Source organism: Gossypium arboreum, chromosome 4, assembly GCF_025698485.1.
Source record: "Gossypium arboreum isolate Shixiya-1 chromosome 4, ASM2569848v2, whole genome shotgun sequence".
Classification (NCBI taxonomy): Eukaryota; Viridiplantae; Streptophyta; class Magnoliopsida; order Malvales; family Malvaceae; genus Gossypium; species Gossypium arboreum.
The window spans coordinates 114,684,644-114,709,447 of NC_069073.1; the positions used below are offsets into that span (position 1 = coordinate 114,684,644).

Here is a 24,804-nt window from a genome sequence, read left to right on the forward strand (position 1 = left end):
CAAAGAAATCATTACATTAAAAGTGACCCATGCCAAACTTAAGTCTCTTGTGAAGACTTTTTTCCTAGCTTCAATGAAATTTCTTAACAACGCAATAAGAACTTTGGGCATGAGTCAATTGTCACTACTTAAAAAGTGCACGCTACATACCAATCATGCACTCAAAATAGTCACAATTTATGGTTTGATTTATGCTTCGCATACAATCATGTCTGTTTTATGGATTTTTTTTAAAAAAGATTTTATTTACGTTACGAAATTGGGTAGTAATAAATAATTTTATATCTTTTAAGAAAAATTGAAATTAAATTTTGTAGATGATTCGTTTTGACTCTATTCAATTCTATATTGATAGATTTCTTTTCTTTATGAAAATGGTATTGATAGGCATTACAAATATATTTTCACTTAATTTTTTTTGTTTAGTTTTGATCAATCCTGCAGGAACTCATCTCAAAAGTTTTTTTTTTTCCAAAATCTCTTTATTTTAGTTTTATATGTTTTAAATAAAAGAATTTTACTAAAAAATATTTGTATAACATTTTGTACCATTTTAACTATTTTGTATATTTTAGTTAGAAATTTTTATATTTGTAAGATTTTATAACAATTATTGTGTTTAATTTTATAAATTTAATATAATATAAATATTATTTAATATTTCAAACGATAAGAGTAGTGACTCAATTTTAAAAAAAATTACTTATATAAATTTAGACTTTCTTAAAAATGCTTTTCAAACCAAAACCATAATTTTAAATAAAAATAGTTTTTAAACAAAACCATATGGAAATTCAAATACAACCAATTTTTTTTTTTAATTTTTAGTTTGTTAAAAGGGTAAAGTACTCTACATGTTATCTTAAAATAGCGTCATTCAAACTCACTCGATAATCAATTTAACAATAGAAATTTTTTTTATCTAAGTTCTTTCGTTTGCCAGGTTTTATAGCACGCTGTTTTTTAGTTTTTTTTTTTTCGTTTTTCTTTTGGTTTTCTTTTGACCATTTTGTTTTCGAAGCCAAATTGATTAAGCAATAGGTTTGTTCCAAATTGGGAAAGTGAATCTCTACTAAAATTCAAGCATAGATGGAGGCAAATATCGCTAATCTCAATCTGAATGATGAAGAGGAAGCACAGATTCCATGTGAAGGAAACTTGCATGAAGAAGACGAGGATCATCAAATTTTGTTTAGTAGGAAAAGCACTCACAAATAGAGTTATTCACTTCTCGTCACTTAAAAAAACTTTAGCAGATCAGTGGCATCCGATATGAGGTATAATAATATCTGACCTCGGGAATAGATGATATCTATTACATTTATTTAATGAAGTAGATATTAAAAAGGCATTCGATGGTATGCCATGGTCTTTTAACAAGCATTTGTTAGTATTCCATCAATTGATTAAAGGTGAAGATCCAAAGCAAATCCCCTTGAATCATACTTATTTTTGGATTCAGAATCATAATTTGCCGTATGGAGCTATAACGGAGGGATTGGTAAGAAAATTGGGGGACTTTATTGGATAGTTCATACAATATAATGTTGCATTAATTTTTAGAGGGGAACGAAGATATATGAGATTTCACGTAAAAATCGATGTAAGATTAGTGCTGAAAAGGAAGAAAAAACTGTCGTTGGGATAAGGGAAAGAAGGATATGCATACTTTCAATACGAGAAGATTTCATTATTTTATTTTTTATGCAGAAAATTCGGGCATGTGGAAGGTTTTTGCCCAGTAAGAAAGACAATTGATACTTAAGAGGTCGAATTTGGATGGGATCTATCAATAAGAGCACCTACGAGGAATGAATTACTTGCTGAAAGTAAATGGCTAAGAGAAGAAAGGTTAGACGGGTTCGAAAGAAGGAATAACTCCGTTGGCATGAAAATTGATAAATGGAAAAATTGAGGGTTAGACGAAGACGTAACATCCCAAGGAAACCAGGTTATAGGACAAAGGGAAACCGTGGAGGAGAATACAACAATCAATATTTATGAAGGAAAGAAACGTCAACAAACAAGACATGATAACTACAATAAAAAAGAGGATTCAAGAGCTATGATGCAATCATTTGATGGATCGACGGCCATTAGTAAGCGTGCCAACCGGGCTCAATGAAAATTTTAAGTTGGAACGTTCGTGAATTGGGGCATCCACGGGTGATTAATCGCCTCCTGAACAAGGTGAGGTATGTACAGACCCTCTGGAACAAAATTTGTGATAAAAGAATGGAGAAAGTTCGTGTAAGATGTGGATTTCACAATAGAATAGATGTTGGTGTGCAAGGAACCAAAGGAGGATTGTCTATTGGATGGAAAGGGGTGCATGAAGTGCAACTAAGAAGTTATTAAATCAATCATATCGACGTGATAGTTAAAAAGAAAAAGGGAGTGCCGTCACTGAGGCTCACAGGGTTTTACAGTGCGCCAAAAGAATAAATAGAAGGGGAACTTGAAACCTCTTGAGGAAAATAGGGAATTATCAAGGTTTACCATGGATGGTCATTGGAGATTTCAACGACATCATGTTCTCTTTGGAGAAGAGGTGTGGTAGAGAGGTGATAGAAACATGGCTGGATTATGTGCTACATTGAAAGAATGTGATCTTAATGACCTAGGTTTTTCCGAAAAATGGTACACTTTGGAAATAAGCAAGTTGCCAGAAAATAATGTGCGCAAAAGACTCGATAGAGGTGTGGCAAATTAGGCATGGTGGGAATCTTTTCTAGGGTACTCTTTAAAACACTTAACATACTCTATTTTTGATCATTGCTCATTATTTGTTGATTTGGAGATTGAAGATAATAGGATTCACACGGAGTGGAGCTTTCAATTTAATGTAAATTAGATCTTAGAAGAAGAATGTGAACAACAAATAAAATCCTTTTGGGAGGGGAATTCGGATGATGTGCTTACAAAACTCCAAAAACTAGAAAAAGCACTAGATGTGGAGATGGGGAGACTCAAGGCTAGTAAAAGAAAGAAAACCCACTTTTTAACAAAAAGACTAGCTAAATTGAGTTCAATGGATCCGGATGACGAAACGCTTTCAGAGTTGGAAGGAGTCAAATTGGCTTTAAACCTGGAAGCTGACAAAGAATAACTATTTTGGGAGCAACAAGCAAGAGCGAACTGGATCAAATTTGGATATAGAAATACATCTTTTTTTTCATAATTAGCAAATCAGCAAAAAAAAAAAGAATAAGGTGAGAAAGCTCAAAAGACCAAATGGGGAGTGGATTGTAACTGAGGAAGAGAAATTAAATATTGCAACGAATTACTTCAAAGAGCTTTTTAGGGCATCAAATACAAGGAATGATGAGAGGATGCTATCAGGGATTACCAATTGTATTAACGAAAATATGAATAGGGCGTTAATAGAGGAATTTGAATTGAAGAAATCACAACGACGGTAAAGAATATAGCACCTTTGAAGGCTTTTAGAGTGGACGACTACCCCTTTTTGTTTTACAAAAAATACCGGCATATTGTGGGGGAATAAATAACGAGTTTATGCTTGGACATATTAAACAAAAGAAGGAGTTCGGTGATATCAACAGTACAAGTATTGTGATTATTCTAAAAGTCAATCAACCAAACAATATGACATAATTCAGACCAATTAGCTTATGCAATGTGGTGTATAAAATTATTTCTAAAGTTGTGGTAACTAGATTCAGATTAGTATTAGACATTTGTATTGTCGAAGCACAAGCAATTTTTTTTTCTACGGAGATAGATCATGGATAATGCAATAATCGCTTATGAAATACTACAAACTTTGAAACAAAAGAAAGAAGGAATTAGGGAACAATTTGAGCTAAATTTGGACATGAGTAAAGCCTATGACAAGGTAGAATAGAGTTTTATTAAAAAGGTAATGAGAGAAATGGGCTTGTGCGAAGAATGGTTAAACTTAGTAATGTATTGTGTACAGACAGTGGAATACTCAGTTTTATTTAATGGGATCTGAGGTGAAAAATTCAGGCCATCAAGAAGTTTTAGAGAATGGGATTCCCTTAGACCATATTTATTCTTATTTTGTTCAAAGGGATTCTATTCTTTGTTGAAACTAGCAAAAAATGAAGGACGTATCAAAGGAGTTCGACTAGGAAGAAGTGGTCTGGCCGTAATCCATTTATTTTTTGCAGACAATAGAATTTTATTCGGGAAGGCTAACTTGGAGGGAGCAAATGCAATAAAAGAAATAATTAATGAGTACGAAGAGGTGTCAGGCCAACTTATCAATTTTGATAAATCCATTATTTATTTTAGTAATAATGTGCAATGCAAAGTCAAAGAACAAATTGGAGAATCCTTTGGAGTAAGGATTTTGCACAACCCAAAAAAAAAATCGGTCTTCCAACTATGATTGGCATATGAAAAAAAGAGGCATTTGCAAATTTTAAAGACAAATTTTCAAAGTGAATTTAAAACTAGAGTAACAGATATTTATCTCTTAAAGGTAAAGAAGTTTTTATTAAGTCAATTTTACAAGCAATTCCAGTTTACATGATACGGTACTTGTGAACTTGAAAATATTATTAGTAAGTTTTGATGGAGAAACTCCAAAATGGGAAAAGGGATACACTGGTGCGATTGGCAAAGTATGTGCAAACTGAAAGCAAATGGAGGTCTAAGTTTCAAATATTTGGCCAAGTTTAATATCAAGTTGCTTGTAAAATAAGGATAGAAGTTAACGATGCGACTGGATTACTTTTTTGCTAGAGTAATGAAAGTTAAATACTACCTAAATAGTGAATTTTTAAAATCAAGTTTAAGTTCTCACCCATCTTATACATGGCAGAGCATATGTAGTGTAAAAAGACTTTTAGAGGAGGGTTTGGGTTGGAGGGTTGGTAATGGCAAATCCATCAACGTTTGGAATGAGGTGCGGATTCCAAGACTTGGGCCAGGAAGAATCACAGGTCAGACTATTGATATAAACTATACAACAGTGGCTAATTTAATTAACAATGAACAATCTACTTGGAAAATGGAGGTCTTTGGAAAAAAAATTTATGAAGACCAAGTACATAAAATCATGATCATTCCAGTTGTTGGAATTGATATCAAGGATGCTAGAGTATGGAGAGGTGATAACACAAGTGTGTACTTAGCTAAAAATAGGTACAAATGGCTAAATGAAGAAGATACAATGATATTGCAATGGGATATAACCCCTCCTCTAACGGACCTACAAACTCTCTGCAATAGACTTTGGAACTTACAACTAGCAAGGAAGGTTAAAATTACATTTTAGAAAATAATAAACAATTACATGCTTCCATTCAATAATTTACAAGCAAGAAATGTGTCAGTAACGAATATCTACCCACTATGTCGAGTAATGGAGGAATCAGTGGCTTATGTTTTTTGGGAATGCATGATTTCAAAAGATATCCTGCAAGGGGTAAGGATTGATACTTCTTCTAGCTCCCAAGAACAACAATGGAAAATTTGGTTAGCATAGATTTTTACCAACATGAATGAAGAACAAAGAAAATGCCTAGAAATATCCTTCTGGACAATATGGCAGATAAGAAATAAAGTCCATCATCAAGGAGAAAAGTTGAATACATTCGGGGTAATAACTTTATTAAAGTATATCAGGCAAAAAACAATATCATTAATACAGAAACTTTAACAGCTACTAAACAAATCATGTAATAGCCTGAATTTCAACGATGTCAAAAATAGTGGTTCGAGACCATCAAATCCGACAAATGAACTCCTAGATTATATTATTTAATATTTACGAGCCAAATGTAGTTTTTAAAAGATTTTTGGAATAATAAATTGTGTTTTATAAAGATTTATTTAGTCAAGAAATTGAGAAAAAGAGGTATCGAGATCTCGATGTTATAAACCGAGCCATAAATATTTTTATAAATATTTATGGAATGTCAATAAGGTAGTATTAAAATTTCATTAGAAATTTTGACGTTTGGGTGGTCAATTAAATAAAAAGGATTAAATTGGAAAATGTGTAAAAGTTACTATAAGGATTAAATAGCTCAATTGTCAAATAAGGAAGGACCTAAAGTGAAAATAAGCCCCAAGGAGATATTTTGGGCGGCAATAGCTGAGAAAAATCAGGAAATGGGTGAAATAAGGGCAAAATTGGAAAATTGTCAAAATTAGCTAAATAAAAATGGGACTAAATTGGAATATCTAGAATTCTCTTCATTTCTCTTCATATTCATCAGCTGAAAAACAGCTATGGAAGGGGGTTCAAGCTGGTTTTCATGCTCTAGCTTCATGTAAGTTTAATTCTTGCTTTCTCCTTTAAATTTCTATGTTTTTGGAATTTTACAATTGGGTCCAACTTACTATTTCATTAGTTTTTGATTCCATGGCTAATTTTTAAAGTTTTTATGGATGATTTCTGAAATAATATGATGAATAATCATAGAATTGAAGCTTTAATTTTGGTATATGATGATTTTATCAAGTAAAATTGATGGAAATTCATTTTAGGACCTAATTAAGAAAGAGTTTGGAAATAATGTCTAATGCTAAAGTTCTGATTTTTAGGGGTTATGAAGAAGTTTAAAATGATAGACAAAAGTATTAATTGAGAAAAATTAGCTCAATTGAGGGGTTAATTGAGCAAGGACTGAATTGTATAAACTGTGAAATTTGGGGCAAAATGGAAATCAACATTTTTCACTAAAACTGTTTTGGATAGCAGCAGTAGTGTAACTTTGAAAAATCACAAAAAATTTTATAAATCGAATTAGAGGATGAATAAAATATGAAATTAAATCTTATTGAGTCTAGTTTCTTATAAAAAAAACGATGTAAGCAATGGAATTGTGAATCATGAGATATAATAAATTTTATGAGACAAGGTCAGAATGATTTCGGGTTCCCCTGTTTTGACTTTGGAAAATCATAAAAAATTGGATAAAAATAATTAGGGGCTCAAATATATATGTTTAGAATCTATAATGAGCCTATTTTCCATAGAAACAAATGAAAACATCATTTGAATCTTGTACTAGGATATAATTAATTTTTAGTGAAGAAGATTCGGAACTGTTAGACAGCAGAACAGGGGTAACTTTAAAGAATAAACTGTACTTATGGACTAAACTAAAAATTCTGAAAATTTTATGGTAAGAAGATATATGAGTCTAGTTTCAGGAAAAATTATCAGATCTTAATTTGGAGTTATATAGCTCCAGATATAAATAATTTAGTGACTATGACACATATGGACAGCTTGAATATTCATAAAAGTAAATAATAAAGATTATAGATAATGTTACTTACAAGTGTGTTATATACATTAAGGATGTGCAATGGAGAGGAGGAGGAGGAAAATATATATGAATATCCAGCTAGCATGGCTAATTTGCATGTTTTAAGCTTAAGGACTGAATTGAATAAAAGTAAAACTTCAGGGGGTAATTTTGTAAAAATGTCAAAAATGACCAAATTGAAGGGAATGAATTTTTTATTATCTAAATTAATAAATTAAATAAAATTTTTAATTTAAGATCGGGTGAAAATTGGGAAAATATTAAATTACCAAAATGCCCCATTAATCTTGATATTTTTGCAATTTCGCCAAGTAAGTTCGTGTAACTTGAATTATATTCTTAAATGCTTGAAATGCATGTTTTTTTTATATGAATATGATTTGAATGTTCATTATATGGAAATTTATGAAACATTGATATATTTGAAAAAAAAAGGGAAAAAAATCCCGGTTGAATGATAGGAAAATTCGATGGATCTCTGAAAAGGAATTGACGGTAAAAAGGATCTAGCCTGGACGGGTGATCCTATCCTGATATATCCCTCCCGAAGAATATGTGGAAAATGAATTTAGCCCGGACGGGTAATCCGAATTAGGGTCGAATTTAGCTTTGAACCAGTAATTCAGATCCAAGCTCATTAGAGTAATTGTCGTTGCAGAGGATTTAGCCTGGACTGGTAATCCCACTGTAAGGATGAGGTTCGCGGGAGTGTGCTCTCTGATATGGAATGTGTAAGACCATGGTTGAAAGATACCATGGCCACCTGATATGAAATGTGTAAGACCATGGTTGAAAGATACCATGGCAACGTGATATGAAATGTGTAAGACCATGGTTGAAAGATACCATGGCAACGTGATATGAAATGAATAAGACCATGGTTGAAAGATACCATGGCAACCTGATATGAAATGAGTAAGACCATGGTTGAAAGATACCATGGCAACATGACGGGAAAATGAATAAGACAATGGTTGAAAGATACCATGGCAACATGACAGAAAACGAGTAAAACCATAGTTGAAAGATACTATGACATCATGTCGAAGATAAATAAGATCGAGGAAGAGAAACGCCAAGATATCTATTGAACAATCGATATTCAGGTAATATGTATCAGATGGCATGGTTATATGAAATGGTTGTGTGAAATGTTTACAGGAATTGGTCATATGGAAATATATGTACAAAATAGTTGTATGAAATAATTAAGAAGATAGATAAATGAAATAAGTATAGGTACATGGAATTTAATTTATGTTAAGTTTAATACGAACTATTACCGAAATAAATATATACAAGATATAAGGAAATGATGGTGCATGAAATATTGATATAACGAAATGAATGATATATGCTTATGAAGAAACAGTAAGAGAATAATATATTTTGTGACATGTACATAAATAATTATCTTTGATATGTTGATACAAGGAAATTATGTAAGTTGAGACTATTATTAAACTCAAGTGTGATATGTTGAGAAATAGGTATATCAATGTTGAATTTATATGAAATATGTGCAAGTATACTAACAATGTTGTTGTTTGACGCTTAGACAAGTGCCAAGCTATTGATAGAATGGTAACATGTTTAATTATAAGGAGCATTGAAATGGTAAGTACTTAGATGAAAATATAATTTAAGATTTTGCAAAATTTTTTATGATCTCGATTTTATTCCAGTTGGTTTCTAATGTATGTTTTGGGCTTCGAGGGCCCAATAGAGAGACGTTATGATCATTTCAAAATATGAATAATAAATGACTCAAAATTATCTGAAAATGTTCAGTAAACTCCGGTAATGCCTCGCACCCTATTCCGGCAATGAATACGGGTAGGGGGTGTTACAAATCAACAGTATATGGGTTCCCCTGAGAGTAGATATGATAAAATGCAATTTTGACGCAGCAGTTTGCAACAATAAATTCAAATCAATGACGACAATATTATTCAGGGATTGTGAAGGTCATATATTGGCTACATGTATTTACCACAACGCCTTTATAATATATGCTACCACGGCGGGGGGTGAAAGCATGTCTTCAGGCAGTTTAGGTAGCTAAGGAGCTAGGTTTTCAAAATCTGATAGTGGAAGGAGATTCCTTGATAGTAATAAAAAAATTCGGTCATTAAAAGAGGATAAATTGAGTATTGTGGTGATTATTCAAGAAATAAAAGAAAGATGCCAGAGATTCAAAAATGTTAACTACTCTTTCGTTGGACGAATGACAAACCAAGCGACACATGTGATGGCTGAGGAAGGGGAGAACTGGCTAGAAACAAGGGTATAGATTGAAAAGGCCCCTCAAAGGGCAGAGTTAGCGGCTGAAAGGGACAAAATTTTTTTAACAGTGTTTGAAATGGGTTGGAAGAAATGAAAAATGGAAGATTCTGGCAGTTTCTTTTTTCTACAAGAACTTACATCAATGATGCTAAAAGTACAGACCATTCCAATATGGAACGATAGTGGTAGATGAAAGAGTGGATTACCAGAGGAGGAACTGCTGGTTTTTTTTCTAAAAATTAGGATGTAGTCACTTTTTAGAGTTTGCTTCTTTTAGGTTGTTTCTTTGTTTCTTTTAGGACTGGACGATCTAAGTCCCTTAGGAATTGAGTAGGGACAACTTTTGCATTAATTAGGATTTGCTCCACCGATTGACGGATGTAAGAGAGTAGGACACGTTGTACCCATGCAGAGATTGTATTTAATTTTCAATTTTAATGGCATCCATTTCTTATTTCTAAAAAAAAAAATAGTGCCATTCTTATTTTAGTTATTCTATATTTTTTTGTTAATTTAGTCTCTCTAATGAAGATAATTATTTGAATTGGACACTACTGTTAAAAATTCCATTAATTCACTAATAAGTTGCTGACATGGCACATTAACCCATTGAATGATTGATACGTAACATTTTTTATTTTTGACTTAAGCTACGAATCTCTTTATAATTAGTCCAAAAAACATTTTTTCTTGTTTACTTGCAACATGAAGATTTCAATGGTAGTATCATCAACATTTGAATCCTTTCTAAGAAGAGAGAATCCAACGATGGCGACGATAAACAATGACACCACCTTTCCCGATAAGCCCACCTACTTACATAACACCACCGGCCACCATGCCCCATCCTTGCCGTGTATTTTTAAGATCTCTGTTCTATTCTTGAAGTAGTTTCTATTGGTATATCCTTCTTTTCTCAGATCATTTTTGAAATATAGTTTGTTCAAGTCTAAAAAAAGAAAAGGGAAAAGAATAAGTTACAGGTTGTTGGCTTTGCTTCTTCATGTGTACTTGTCATCATGGTTTTAGGAGTTAAACTTTTGAATCGAATGTTTGAAATTCTTTAAAATGTTCTTGAATTAATCCAATTTATTTTCATAGTCCATGACATTTTCAGATCAGTTTGGGTTTAATGGTGGTTGGAGGGATTATATTAGTATATTTTATGACATGCTTTAGAGCATTTTGCAGTAAGGTTATGAATACCAGGACAAAACACAATCAAGGAGGGAATGTTTCTTATGTTGATAGAAGGCTTCAAAATTGTTCATGGTACTTATCACCACTAAAATTAAGGAACTGTTCTGGATACACCACTAAAAATCGTGGTAGTCGATAGCGGTAGAGTGGTCGATGGTGTTAAGCTGATAGGTGGGCTCATCAAAATGGGTGGGATCATGGTCATGGTTCATCGTTTCTATACTTGGATTTCCTCTTCTTAAATAGAATTCAAAAGTTGATAATGCTACCATTGGGATCTTCATGGTGCAAATAAAAAAAAAAGTGGTTTGGACTAGTTATAAAGAAGTCCCTAGCTTTAGTCAAAGTAAAAAATGTCAAGTGTCAATCACTTAATAGCTAATTTGATTAAATTTTCAATGACAATGACTAATTTGAACAATCATCTTAATTAGAGTGACTAAATTAACAAAAAAAAAAGAGTAGCCAAAATAGAAATGACACTATTTTATAGTGACATACGATGTAGTTTACCCTTTTTAAAAAGTGCTTTGATTAAAATTACTTTCTTATCTTTATTAAAGAAGTCTAACATATCTTACACTTTACAACATTACAGGCATTTTACTTTTTTAAACACCTTTTGATAACAATAATAAAATGACATTTATTCGAATCTAGTCGAAATTGGTTTTGTAACATCCTGATTTTCGGATTTATTCGCGGTTTTCAATCTTTTGTGAAGATTTTAAAATCTTGTATTTGGATGTGAAATTAATACTTTGAGTAGGTAAATGGGCTTATAGAAGGCCCATGTGTTGGCCAAAACCCGGTTGAATTTTTGAATTTGGACTTAAATGGTTAGGGGTTCTGGCTAAGTGGCCTTAAGTAGAGTGATGGGTAAAGTGTATCACAAAAAGAGCCTTGGTAAAGTGGCAAGGGTGACACCACTAAGCTCCTAAAAATGTGGCGTGTGGAGCATGGGGGAAGACCTGGGATCGATTCCCAGTGTTGACAAATAGATGCATTTATTTTTAAGTGCTGGAGGGGTAAGTGTTGGAGTTCAGGTGGATTCTGCTAAAGGAGAGTTTGGATCAGTCCAAACGCTTGGATTAAGGAGTGATAAGGGGAGAGATTTAAGGGATTAGGAGAGAGGATAGGAGTTGGCCGAATATTGGGAATTGAAGAGGGAAAAATCGGCAGGGGGTTTTGAGGTTAATATTTCGGCACTTAGGGTGTTGAGTGGTGCCGTTTGCTTTTGCTGAAGCACCTTAGGGTTTTTCTTTTCTCTCTTCTTTCTCTCTAGCCGAAACTACCACCTCCTATAATCTTCTTTTTCTATTTTTCTTCTTCAAAACCATTCATCAATTCTGCTGTTCATCAATAATTTTGCCAAATCCATAAAAGCCGAAATTTTGTAATCACTGCTTATGCCGATTTCTTCAAAGCCAGGTCTTACTATACTCTTTTGTTTTTATTAATCCACGATTATCTTTTCTTAATCCTAGATACCTGACTGTAATTTTACTTTAAGGTTATAGTTCCATATTGTCATCTCCTTCATCAACCAAAAGCCAAAAAACCATAGATTTGGGGGCTTATAGCTGAAACTTCAAGACTTTGGGGAATTGAGTTCTACCGTCGTTTAATAGATAAATCTGCACCGGATTGCGTGGAAATCAAGTAGGAGGAAGGGGTAAGTACTTATCATATCAGATCTGTTCTTATTTTACGATGTTAGGAAAAGCCGAAATCCCTAAAATCTAGGGAGGTTGCCGATTTGGGCATGTGGCTCTAAGGGTTTTTAACTGATGTTTTCTATCAATGATTAGTGTCTTCTTAAGTGTTGGATTGAAGGCGTGGGAGTTAGAGCAATCGGATTCGGAGCTAACTATCGATTTTGGCAAAAAGGTAAGGTTTCAAAGGTTTTTAGGGATATGGTTCGATCATGGATAAGTAAGTTTTGGGGGTTTAGTGATTATGGTTTGTAAATAAGAACTGTGCTAATAAATTGTAGGACATCAAAAGGGATCTCAGAAGCAGTCATCGCAAATCAGGTGTGTAACGCCCCTTACCTGAGACCGTCGCAAGTCAACAAATTCTCTTTCATATTCAGCCACTGACTTGTTTCCCTGTCGCAAGTCGAGAAATTCTCTTTTCTTCTTATCCAGATATCTTCTACCGACATATTTCTTCTTAAATTCATTTTGAAAAAATTCCCAAGTGATCTTCTCGGTAGGGACAACACTTCTATTGTTTCCCACCAGTTATAAGCTTGACACGGCACATATTAAGTAATCATCTGGTGAGCACGCCATTTGCTTAAAACCCTCATTATACTTTGTAACCAATATTCACTTTAACGGATCATCATCTGTTCTTCCCCAAATTCTTCAGCCCCATGTTTTTGAGCTTTTCAAATGGAGAACGTTTGCGATTCGGTTGTCGGAGGAGGTGGAGGAGCAACCGGGGTACTACAGATGTTGAGATAGGGGAGGAGGTTGTGTAGTCGATTTCTTTCTCGCACATTCTCATTATACCACCGATTCATGAATCCATAAATCATATTTTGAGTTCTTGTTCTCGCATCAATGAAATCGAGCTTCACTACTTGTTCCTTGTTCAGAGGTTTGTACTCTACTATTAACTTCTTCTTGCTCGGTTTGTTCGGTCTATCGACATCTTTTCAAATCGAAGATAATCTATAATAAAAACAAGGATTAGATCGGATCATACACAGCACACTATCACAGATTTATATGGCATGTAATTCTAGACACTTTTCACATCATACATATTCTGAGAATCGGCTAAACCGAAGCTCTGATACATGTAACACCCCTTACCCGAGACCGTCGCTGGAGTCGAGCACAAGGCACTACTAAACTTATTTGAGCACTTAACCAAATTCAGATAATTTATATCATACTTTTCAGACAAGCTGTCCAACTGCGTCATAGTTGCTAAAAAAATCATATCTCGAGTTATAAAACTCGAAATCAAAATCCGTAAATTTTTCCCGAATTTAGACTCATATATCTACTTACCAATTTTTTTTATATAATTTTTGGTTGGTCCAATCAGTACAGTTTATTAGTTAAATTCTCCCCTGTTTCAGGGTTTGGCTACTTTGACCCTTGTGCACTACGAACCAAATTTCTCTCTGTACAGAATTGAATGATCATGCCGTTTTTCTATTAAAATAGACCCAATGAGGAATCCATACATATACAGTATGACTCATAATTATTTTTTGAAATTTTAATGAAATTTACAAATTAGAACAAGGAACTCGAAGTCATTCAGACTCTGTCTCACAACAATTTAAATATCTCATAACATAAAATCCAATTGCATGCACCGTTTCCTCTATATGAAACTAGACTCATTAGGCTTTAATCTAATTTTTTTCCCAGCCCTTAACTCAATTTCCAAAATTTATGGTGAATTTTCAAAGTCAAACTACTGCTACTTACCAAAACTGTTTTAGTACAAATATTGTTAACTAGTTCATAACATCTTTACTTCAATTCATTCAAACTCTATACATGCCATATAAATCTTTAAACATAAAACAAAAACTACCAGAATTGATCTGAATAGTGTGCCCTGTTGTGTTGATCCGATCTACCCACTTCACTTCAAGTCAATCTACATAAAAATATTAAACACACACAAGTAAGCTTATTGAAGCTTAGTAAGCTCATAGGCATATAAACACAAATCATATCAAATATCGTACACAATCATATGTCTATTAGTTTAACTATTTCATCCTCCAAATCACAATTTCATTAATAATTCATTGGAATAATTTCCATATGGCTACTCACAATTTAACTCCCTTAGGCCCATTTCTCATTTACTTCATTGTCAAATTAGGGAACAATAAGGAATTGAGTGCTTCATTATCACATTGCCATAGTAAACTATGGACTTTCACATTGTTACGCATCACACACGAAGCCATAGCCTTGCCATGGTCTTACGGTTCACATATCATACCGAAGCCATATCCTGGACATGGTCTTATACGGAATCACATTATCACATTATACCGATGCCATAGCCCAGCTATGGTCTTATCTGAGTCACATTATCACATTGCACCGATGCCATAGCCCAGCTATGGTCTTATACTGAGCACACTTATCACATATTTTTCGTCAATTCATCGTGGTCACGAATAGAAGCACTCAAATCCATTGTTCCTACTAATTTGTACTTTTAGTTACACATTATTCATTAGTTAATGCAAATTGATAGTATTCATCAACAATAAAATACTTTAACAATCATAAGATTTTCATATCAAAACATTGAACTTTGCCATATGAACTTACCTGGACTAATTTGCAAAAGTCGTAGAAATTCAGGGACTATTCTTGAATTTTCTCCTTTCCACGATTCAGTTCGTTTTCTTGATCTATAATTATAAAATCATTCCTTCATTAGCATCCATTTCAATTCTATTTCACTTCACAATTTATGCTGTTCAAATTTCGAAATTACACTTTTACCCCAAAATTTACAGTTTTCACAATAGTCCCTGCTCAATTCACCCATCAATTGAACTAATTTTTCTCAATTAACACTTTATTTTTGTCATTATAAACTATTTCAAAACCTTTTATATTCTTAATTTCAACAGAAACCTTCAATTCACAACTTTTTCACAATTAGGTCCTAAATATCATTTCCTATCAAAATCACTTAATAAAACCACCTTAATATGAAATTAGAACTTAAATTTCATAATAATTCATCATAAAATTCCCTTATCCATCCAGGGTAACTTCCAATTTCACCCATAAAATCAAAAACTAATGAATTCTACAAGTGGACCTAATTGTAAAAGTCATAAAAACATAAAAATTATCAAGAAAAAGTAAGAATTAAACTCACATGATGTAAAAATATGAAAAACCAGCTTTCTCCAGACCTTCTATGGCGTTTTGGCTGAGAAAATATGAAGAAATGTCTAGACTTTTCAATTACATCATTATTTAACTATTAACTTTTATGCTATTTCCAATTTTGCCCTTTGTTCACATTGTTTTCTTGCTTATTTCATACCCAAACCGTCCAGCCATTATCCTTTGGGTCTAATTGCTATTTAAATCCATATTTTTAAATACTTAAGCTATTTACTCACAATTTAACAAATTTTGCGCTATTTTCAATTTAGTCCTTTTTAATTAATTAGCCATCCAAACGTTAAATTTTCTAACGAAACTTTAATACTAACTCAATGACACTCCATAAATATTTATAAAAATATTTATAGCTCGATTTTCAACTTTGAGGTCTCGATACCTCATTTTTGACCCGTTTGACCTAATAAATTCTTTTAATTCACTAATTTCACCATTTCACAAATTCTTCTAAATTCTTACTTGACTCATAAATATTAAATTACTATCTTGTTCAATCTTATTTGTCGAATTTAGTGATCTCAAATCATCATTTCCGACACCACTGAAAATTAGGCCGTTACAACTCTCCCCCCTTTAAAAAATTTCGCCCTCGAAATTTGTTACCTGAAAATAGATTTGGATACTGTGATCTCATTGACTTCTCTGTTTCCCAGGTTGCCTCCTCCAATCCATGTCGATGCCATAACACTTTTACTAACGGAACTCGTTTATTCCGTAGTTCTTTAACTTCCCGAGCTAATATTTTCACTGGTTCCTCCGAATAAGTCATATCTGATTGTAGCTCTATCTCAGTATGAGGAATCACATGTGAAGGGTCTGATCTATATCGTCTCAACATAGATACATGAAATACATTATGGATCTTCTCAAGTTCTGGAGGCAAGGCCAATCTATAAGCTACCGGACCGATCCTCTCAATGATTTCGTATGGTCCGTTAAATCATGGACTAAGCTTTCCTTTTCTACCAAACCGTAAAACTTTCTTCCACGGAGAAACTTTCAAGAACACATGATCACTCACATTGAACTCTATATCTCTTCTTTTCAAATCTGCATACGACTTTTGACGATCGGAAGCAGCTTTCAAACTTTCCCGAATAGTCTAAACTTTCTCTTCAGTTTCCCGAATTAAATCCACTCCGACTAATTTCGATTCACTTAATTCTGACCAATACAACGGGGTTCTGCACTTCCTTCCATACAGAGCTTCAAACGGTGCCATTTTGATACTAGCTTGATAACTATTATTATAAGCAAATTCACTAAAGGTAAGTACCTTTCCCACCGCCATCGAACTCGAGTATACTGACCTTAACATATCTTCCAAAATCAATCACTCGCTCGATTGTCCATCTGTTTGAGGGTGAAAAGCTGTACTAAATTTTAACTTAGTACCTAAAGCTTCCTGTAGTTTATTCCAAAATCTCAAGTAAACCTCGGATCTCGATCGAAATAATTGATGTCGGCACCCATATAATCTCACAATTTCGACACATATAATTCCGCTAACTTATCAAGTGAAAAACTCATTCGACCGGAATAAAATGCGCCGATTTATTTAATCATCTACTATCACCCAAATCGAATCTTTTTCTTGAGTCACTAGCAATCCGGATACAAAATCCATCGTCACATGTTCCCACTTCCATTCGGAATCATTACGTGTTGTAACAAACCGGTAGGCACTTGATGTTCAACTTTTACTGTTGATGATTAAACATTTTGCCACAAATTCACAAATTTCCGTTTCATACCGAGCCACCAATACATTTTTTCAAATCACAATACATCTTCGTACTACCGGATGAATCGAGTACATACTACTATGAGCCTCGATAAGATATCCTTCTTCAATTCTAGATTATTCGGGACACAAATTCTATTACGATGGTATAACATACCACTATTATCAATAGAGTAATCTAAGTTCAAATTATCCCGAACCATTTGTCGTTTCAACACCAATTTCGGATCTTCATCTTGTAATTCCCGAATTCGTTGAAAGAATACTGGTTTTGTCTTTAATTCAGCTAATATAGAACCATTTTCATTAACAGACAAATGAGCATTTAACGCCCGAAGAGCAAATAATGATGATTTCCGACTAAGTGCATCTGCCACTATATTTGCCCTACCCGGATAATAATCAATGATAAGATCGTAATCTTTCAACAGCTCTAACCATCGCCTCTGTCTCAAATTCAGCTCTTTCTGCGACATTAAATATTTCAAACTTTTATGGTCTGTATACACATAACATTTCTCTCCATATAGGTAGTGTCTCCATATTTTTAAAGCAAATACTATCGCAGCTAATTCAAGATCATGTGTAGGGTAGTTCTTCTCATGTGGTTTCAACTGTCGAGAAGCATATGCTACAACTTTTCTTGATTGCATCAATACACAACCTAAACCATTCGAGACGCATCACTATATACTACATATGGCACACTGATTCAATTTGAGTTAACACCGAGCCTCTGTCAACATTTTCTTTAATTGATCAAAACTTTGTTGGCACTCATCGAGACCATACAAACTCAACATTCTTCCGTAATAATTTAGTTATCGGTGAAGCAATCGGTGAAAAATCTTTCACAAATCGACGATAGTAACCAGCTAATCCAAGGAAACTTCGCACTTAGTAACATTCTTTGGAGTTTTCCAATTAATCACCACGACACCTTACTCGGATCTACCGTATACCATCAACTGACACAATGTGACCCAAGAATCCCACTTCATGAAGCCAAAATTCACATTTACTAAATTTTGCATATAACTTTTTTTCCTTAATATCGTAGTACAATTCTCAAGTCTTGAGCATGCTCGGATTCATCTTTGAATAGATCAAGATATCATCAATAAACACAACCACAAATCTATCCAGGTAAGACTGGAAAATTCGATTCATTAAATCCATAAAAGTAGCAGGAGCATTTGTCAAACCGAATGGCATAACTAAGAACTCATAATGACCATACCGAGTTCTAAAAGGCATTTTCGGTACATCACATTCCTTTACCTTTAATCGATAATACCCAGATCGAGATCTATTTTTGAAAACTCTTGTAGCATCCTTAAGCTGATCGAATAAATCATCAATACGAGGCAAAGGATATTTATTTTAATTGTTACCTTATTCACCGCTCGTAATCTATGCACGACCTCAATGAACCATCCTTCTTTTTCACAAATAAGACAGTGCACCCCATGGTGACATACTCGGTCGATAAACCCTTTGTCTAACAGTTCTTGCAATCGCGCTTTTAACTCTCTTAATTCTGCTGGAGCCATTCTATACGGTGTCACCGATATGGGAGCTGTTCACGGAAGCACATCTATCACGAACTCAACTTCTCTATCGGTGGTAAACTGGTAATTCTTGAAATACATCCATGAATTCATTTACAACAGATAGTTGCTCTAACTTTGATTTAGAACTTGAGTATCAAGAATATAGGCTAAATAAGCCTCATTTCCTTTACACAACAATTTACGAGGAGACATAAAGGAAATCATTCTAACCATGTCATCCAAATTCCAGACTCAACCAAAACAATATCTCCTATTTGACATTTCAAGCTAATTTGTTTTTCTCGACAATTCACTACCGCGTCATGTTTCATTAACCGGTCCATGCCCAAGATAATATCAAATTCAAGAAAGGGTAGCAAGATTAAATCACGGGAAATCACGACCTTAACTTTCAAAGGACGGTTATGACATATTAAACTAACTACCACACTTTGACCTAACGGATTTGTAACTTGTACATCATAATCGTGAGGCTCAACAAATAAGTTCTTTTCAGATGCTAACATAGTGCAAATATATGAATAAGTAGACCGTGGTCTATTAAAGCATACAGGAACATCATAAAGATAGAAAGTACCAGCAATTACATCCGGAGTGTTGCTTCTTCTCTCGCTCGAATGGCATAAGTACGGCAGGAGCACTAACCGATTGGCTAGCGGTATCTTTTATACCCGAACGAGTAGCCCTTGTAGCATTGCTCGACGAGCGTCTTCCTTTGAGGAAGAATTTTACATTTCTCCTCTGCTCCACTTCTTCTACTTGTAATTGGGGACAATCACGAATAAAGTGATCGGTGGCCCCACATTTATAACAAGCCCTAACTTACTTCTACATTCACCGGGTGACTTCTTCCATAATGTTGACACTTAGGCCTTTGGGTATTTTGTACACTACCCACACTAACAAAGGTCTGTCGGATGCTTTGCAATCGATTGTCATGGCCTACTTTTTCCGATCTTTCCAGATCAAGTGGCTCATTGAATTCCTCTTTAGATTTCTTCACCGGTAAAGTGAAAATGACTTAGATGCACTTCTTTTGAAAGATTCTTTACTTCTTCTATCTCGTTGTATCTTTTATTATATACTTCTTCAAGCTTCGAGCACGATCCGATAGAACAACAAATTCTCGTATCTCAATGCCCCTATCATCATTTTAATCTCATCATTAAGCCCTTCTTCAAATCGATACACATTTCTTCTTCGTGGGTACTATATCTCGAGCATATTTGCTCGGATAAACAAATTCTCTTTCATATTCAGCCAACGACTTGTTTCCGTCGCAAGTCGAGAAATTCTCTTTTCTTCTTATCCGGATATCTTCTACCGACATATTTCTTCTTAAATTCATTTTGAAAAATTCCCAAGTGATCTTCTCAAGGTACAACAGACTTCTATTGTTTCCCACCAGTTATAAGCTTGACACGGCACATATTAAGTAATCATCCGGTGAGCACGCCATTTGCTTAAAACCCTCATTATACTTTGTAACCAATATTCACTTTAACGGGATCATCATCTGTTCTTCCCGAAATTCTTCACCCCATGTTTTCGAGCTTTTCAAATGGAGAACGTTTGCGATTCGGTTGTCGGAGGAGGTGGAGGAGCAACCGGGGGTACTACAGATGTTGAGATAGGGGGAGGAGGTTGTGTAGTCTGATTTCTTTCTCGCACATTCTCATTATACCACTGATTCATGAATCCATAAATCATATTTTTGAGTTCTTGTTCTCGCATCAATAAAATCGGAGCTTCACTACTTCTTCCTTGTTCAGAGGTTTGTACTCTACTATTAACTTCTTCTTGCTCAGTTTGTTCTGGTCTATCTGACATCTTTTCAAATCGAAGATAATCTATAATAAAAACAAGGATTAGATCGGATCATACACAAGACACTATCACGATTTATATGGCATGTAATTCTAGACACTTTTCACATCATACATATTCGAGAATCGCTAAACCAAGCTCGATACCAATAAATGTAACACCCTTACCCGAGACCGTCACGAGTCGAGCACAAGGCACTACTAAACTTATTTGAGCACTTAACCAAATTCGGATAATTTATATCATACTTTTCAGACAAGCTGTCCAACTGCGTCATAGTTGCTAAAAATCATATCTCGAGTTATAAAACTCGAAATCAAAATCCGTAAATTTTTCCCGAATTTAGACTCATATATCTACTTACCAATTTTTTTATATAATTTTGGTTGGTCCAATCAGTACAGTTTATTAGTTAAATTCTCCCTGTTTCAGGGTTTGGCTACTTTGACCCTTGTGCACTACGAACCAAATTTCTCTCTGTACAGAATTGAATGATCATGCCGTTTTTCTATTAAAATAGACCCAATGAGGAATCCATACATATACAGTATGACTCATAATTATTTTTTGAAATTTTAATGAAATTTACAAATTAGAACAAGGGAACTCGAAGTCATTCAGACTCGTCTCACAACAATTTAAATATCTCATAACATAAAATCCAATTGCATGCACCGTTTCCTCTATATGAAACTAGACTCATTAGGCTTTAATCTAATTTTTTTCCCAGCCCTTAACTCAATTTCCAAAATTTATGGTGAATTTTCAAAGTCAAACTACTGCTACTTACCAAAACTGTTTTAGTACAAATATTGTTAACTAGTTCATAACATCTTTACTTCAATTCATTCAAACTCTATACATGCCATATAAATCTTTAAACATAAAACAAAAACTACCAGAATTGATCTGAATAGTGTGCCCTGTTGTGTTGATCCGATCTACCCACTTCACTTCAAGTCAATCTACATAAAAATATTAAACACACACAAGTAAGCTTATTGAAGCTTAGTAAGCTCATAGGCATATAAACACAAATCATATCAAATATCGTACACAATCATATGTCTATTAGTTTAACTATTTCATCCTCCAAATCACAATTTCATTAATAATTCATTGGAATAATTTCCATATGGCTACTCACAATTTAACTCCCTTAGGCCCATTTCTCATTTACTTCATTGTCAAATTAGGGAACAATAAGGGAATTGAGTGCTTCATTATCACATTGCCATAGTAAACTATGGACTTTCACATTCTTCAGGAAATACATCCATGAATTCATTTACAACAGATAGTTGCTCTAACTTTGATTTAGAACTTCGAGTATCAAGAATATAGGCTAAATAAGCCTCATTTCCTTTACACAACAATTTCTGAGGAGACATAAAGGAAATCATTCTAACCATGTCATCCAAATTCCCAGACTCAACCAAAACAATATCTCCTATTTGACATTTCAAGCTAATTTGTTTTTCTCGACAATTCACTACCGCGTCATGTTTCATTAACCAGTCCATGCCCAAGATAATATCAAATTCAAGAAAGGGTAGCAGCATTAAATCAGCGGGGAAATCACAGCCCTTAACTTTCAGTGGACAGTTATGACATATTAAACTAACTACCACACTTTGACCTAACGGATTTGTAACTTGTACATCATAATCAGTAGGCTCAACAAATAAGTTCTTTTCAGATGCTAACATAGTGCAAATATATGAATAAGTAGACCCAGGGTCTATTAAAGCATACACAGGAACATCATAAAGATAGAAAGTACCAGCAATTACATCTGGAGCTGTTGCTTCTTCTCTCGCTCGAATGGCATAAGTACGAGCAGGAGCACTAACTTCTGATTGGCTAGCAGTATCTTTTATACCCGAACGAGTAGCCCTTGTAGCATTGCTCTGACCAGAGCGTCTTCCTTTTTGAGGAAGAATTTTCTGTTTCTCCCTCTGTTCCACTTCTTCTACTTGTAATTGGGGACAATCACGAATAAAGTGATCAGTGGCCCCACATTTATAACAAGCCCCTAACTTACTTCTACATTCACCGGGGTGACTTCTTCCATAATGTTGACACTTAGGCCTTTGGGTATTTTGTACACTACCCACACTAACAGCAGGTCTGTCAGATGCTTTGCAATCAGATTGTCATGGCCTACTTTTTCCTCGATCTTTCCAGATCAAGTGGCTCGATTGAATTCCTCTTTAGATTTCTTCACCGGTAAAGTGAAAATGACTTAGATGCACTTCTTTTGAAAGATTCTTTACTTCTTCTATCTCGTTGTATCTTTTATTATATACTTCTTCAAGCTTCGAGCACGATCCGATAGAACAACAAATTCTCGTATCTCAATGCCCCTATCATCATTTTAATCTCATCATTAAGCCCTTCTTCAAATCGATACATTTCTTCTTCGTGGGTACTATATCTCGAGCATATTTGCTCGGATAAACAAATTCTCTTTCATATTCAGCCACCGACTTGTTTCCTGTCATAAGTCGAGAAATTCTCTTTCTTCTTATCCGGATATCTTCTACCGACATATTTCTTCTTAAATTCATTTTGAAAAAATTCCCAAGTGATCTTCTCAGCCGGTACAACAGCTTCTATTGTTTCCCACCAGTTATAAGCTTGACACGGCACATATTAAGTAATCATCTGGTGAGCACGCCATTTGCTTATAGCTTCTATTCAGTTCCATATTGTCATCTCCTTCATCAACCAAAAGCCAAAAAACCATAGATTTGGGGGCTTATAGCTGAAACTTCAAGACTTTGGGGAATTGAGTTCTACCGTCGTTTAATAGATAAATCTGCACCGGATTGCGTGGAAATCAAGTAGGAGGAAGGGTAAGTACTTATCATATCAGATCTGTTCTTATTTTACGATGTTAGGAAAAGCCGAAATCCCTAAAATCTAGGGAGGTTGCCGATTTGGGCATGTGGCTCTAAGGGTTTTTAACTGATGTTTTCTATCAATGATTAGTGTCTTCTTAAGTGTTGGATTGAAGGCGTGGGAGTTAGAGCAATCGGATTCGAGCTAACTATCGATTTTGGCAAAAGGTAAGGTTTCAAAGGTTTTAGGGATATGGTTCGATCATGGATAAGTAAGTTTTGGGGTTTAGTGATTATGGTTTGTAAATAAGAACTGTGCTAATAAATTGTAGGACATCAAAAGGGATCTCAGAAGCAGTCATCGCAAATCAGGTGTGTAACGCCCCTTACCTGAGACCGTCGCAAGTCAACAAATTCTCTTTCATATTCAGCCACTGACTTGTTTCCCTGTCGCAAGTCGAGAAATTCTCTTTTCTTCTTATCCAGATATCTTCTACCGACATATTTCTTCTTAAATTCATTTTGAAAAAATTCCCAAGTGATCTTCTCAGCCGGGACAACAGCTTCTATTGTTTCCCACCAGTTATAAGCTTGACACGGCACATATTAAGTAATCATCTGGTGAGCACGCCATTTGCTTAAAAACCCTCATTATACTTTGTAACCAATATTCAGCTTTAACGGGATCATCATCTGTTCTTCCCCGAAATTCTTCAGCCCCATGTTTTCTGAGCTTTTCAAATGGAGAACGTTTGCCAGATTCAGTTGTCGGAGGAGGTGGAGGAGCAACCGGGGGTACTACAGATGTTGAGATAGGGGGAGGAGGTTGTGTAGTCTGATTTCTTTCTCGCACATTCTCATTATACCACTGATTCATGAATCCATAAATCATATTTTTGAGTTCTTGTTCTCGCATCAATGAAATCGGAGCTTCACTACTTGTTCCTTGTTCAGAGGTTTGTACTCTACTATTAACTTCTTCTTGCTCAGTTTGTTCTGGTCTATCTGACATCTTTTCAAATCGAAGATAATCTATAATAAAAACAAGGATTAGATCGGATCATACACAAGACACTATCACGATTTATATGGCATGTAATTCTAGACACTTTTCACATCATACATATTCTGAGAATCGGC

At 34.4% G+C, this 24,804-nt stretch overlaps 1 long non-coding RNA gene across 1 annotated transcript; it reads right to left on the reverse strand.

The window, feature by feature from the left end:
* Positions 1–14,167: 14,167 nt before the first annotated feature.
* Positions 14,168–22,973, reverse strand: LOC128291528 (uncharacterized). Its single transcript, XR_008281364.1, has 3 exons — positions 22,605–22,973; positions 15,083–15,165; positions 14,168–14,390 (listed from the first exon to the last, which is right to left on the reverse strand). It is a non-coding gene; the product is annotated as an uncharacterized LOC128291528 (long non-coding RNA).
* Positions 22,974–24,804: the final 1,831 nt, after the last annotated feature.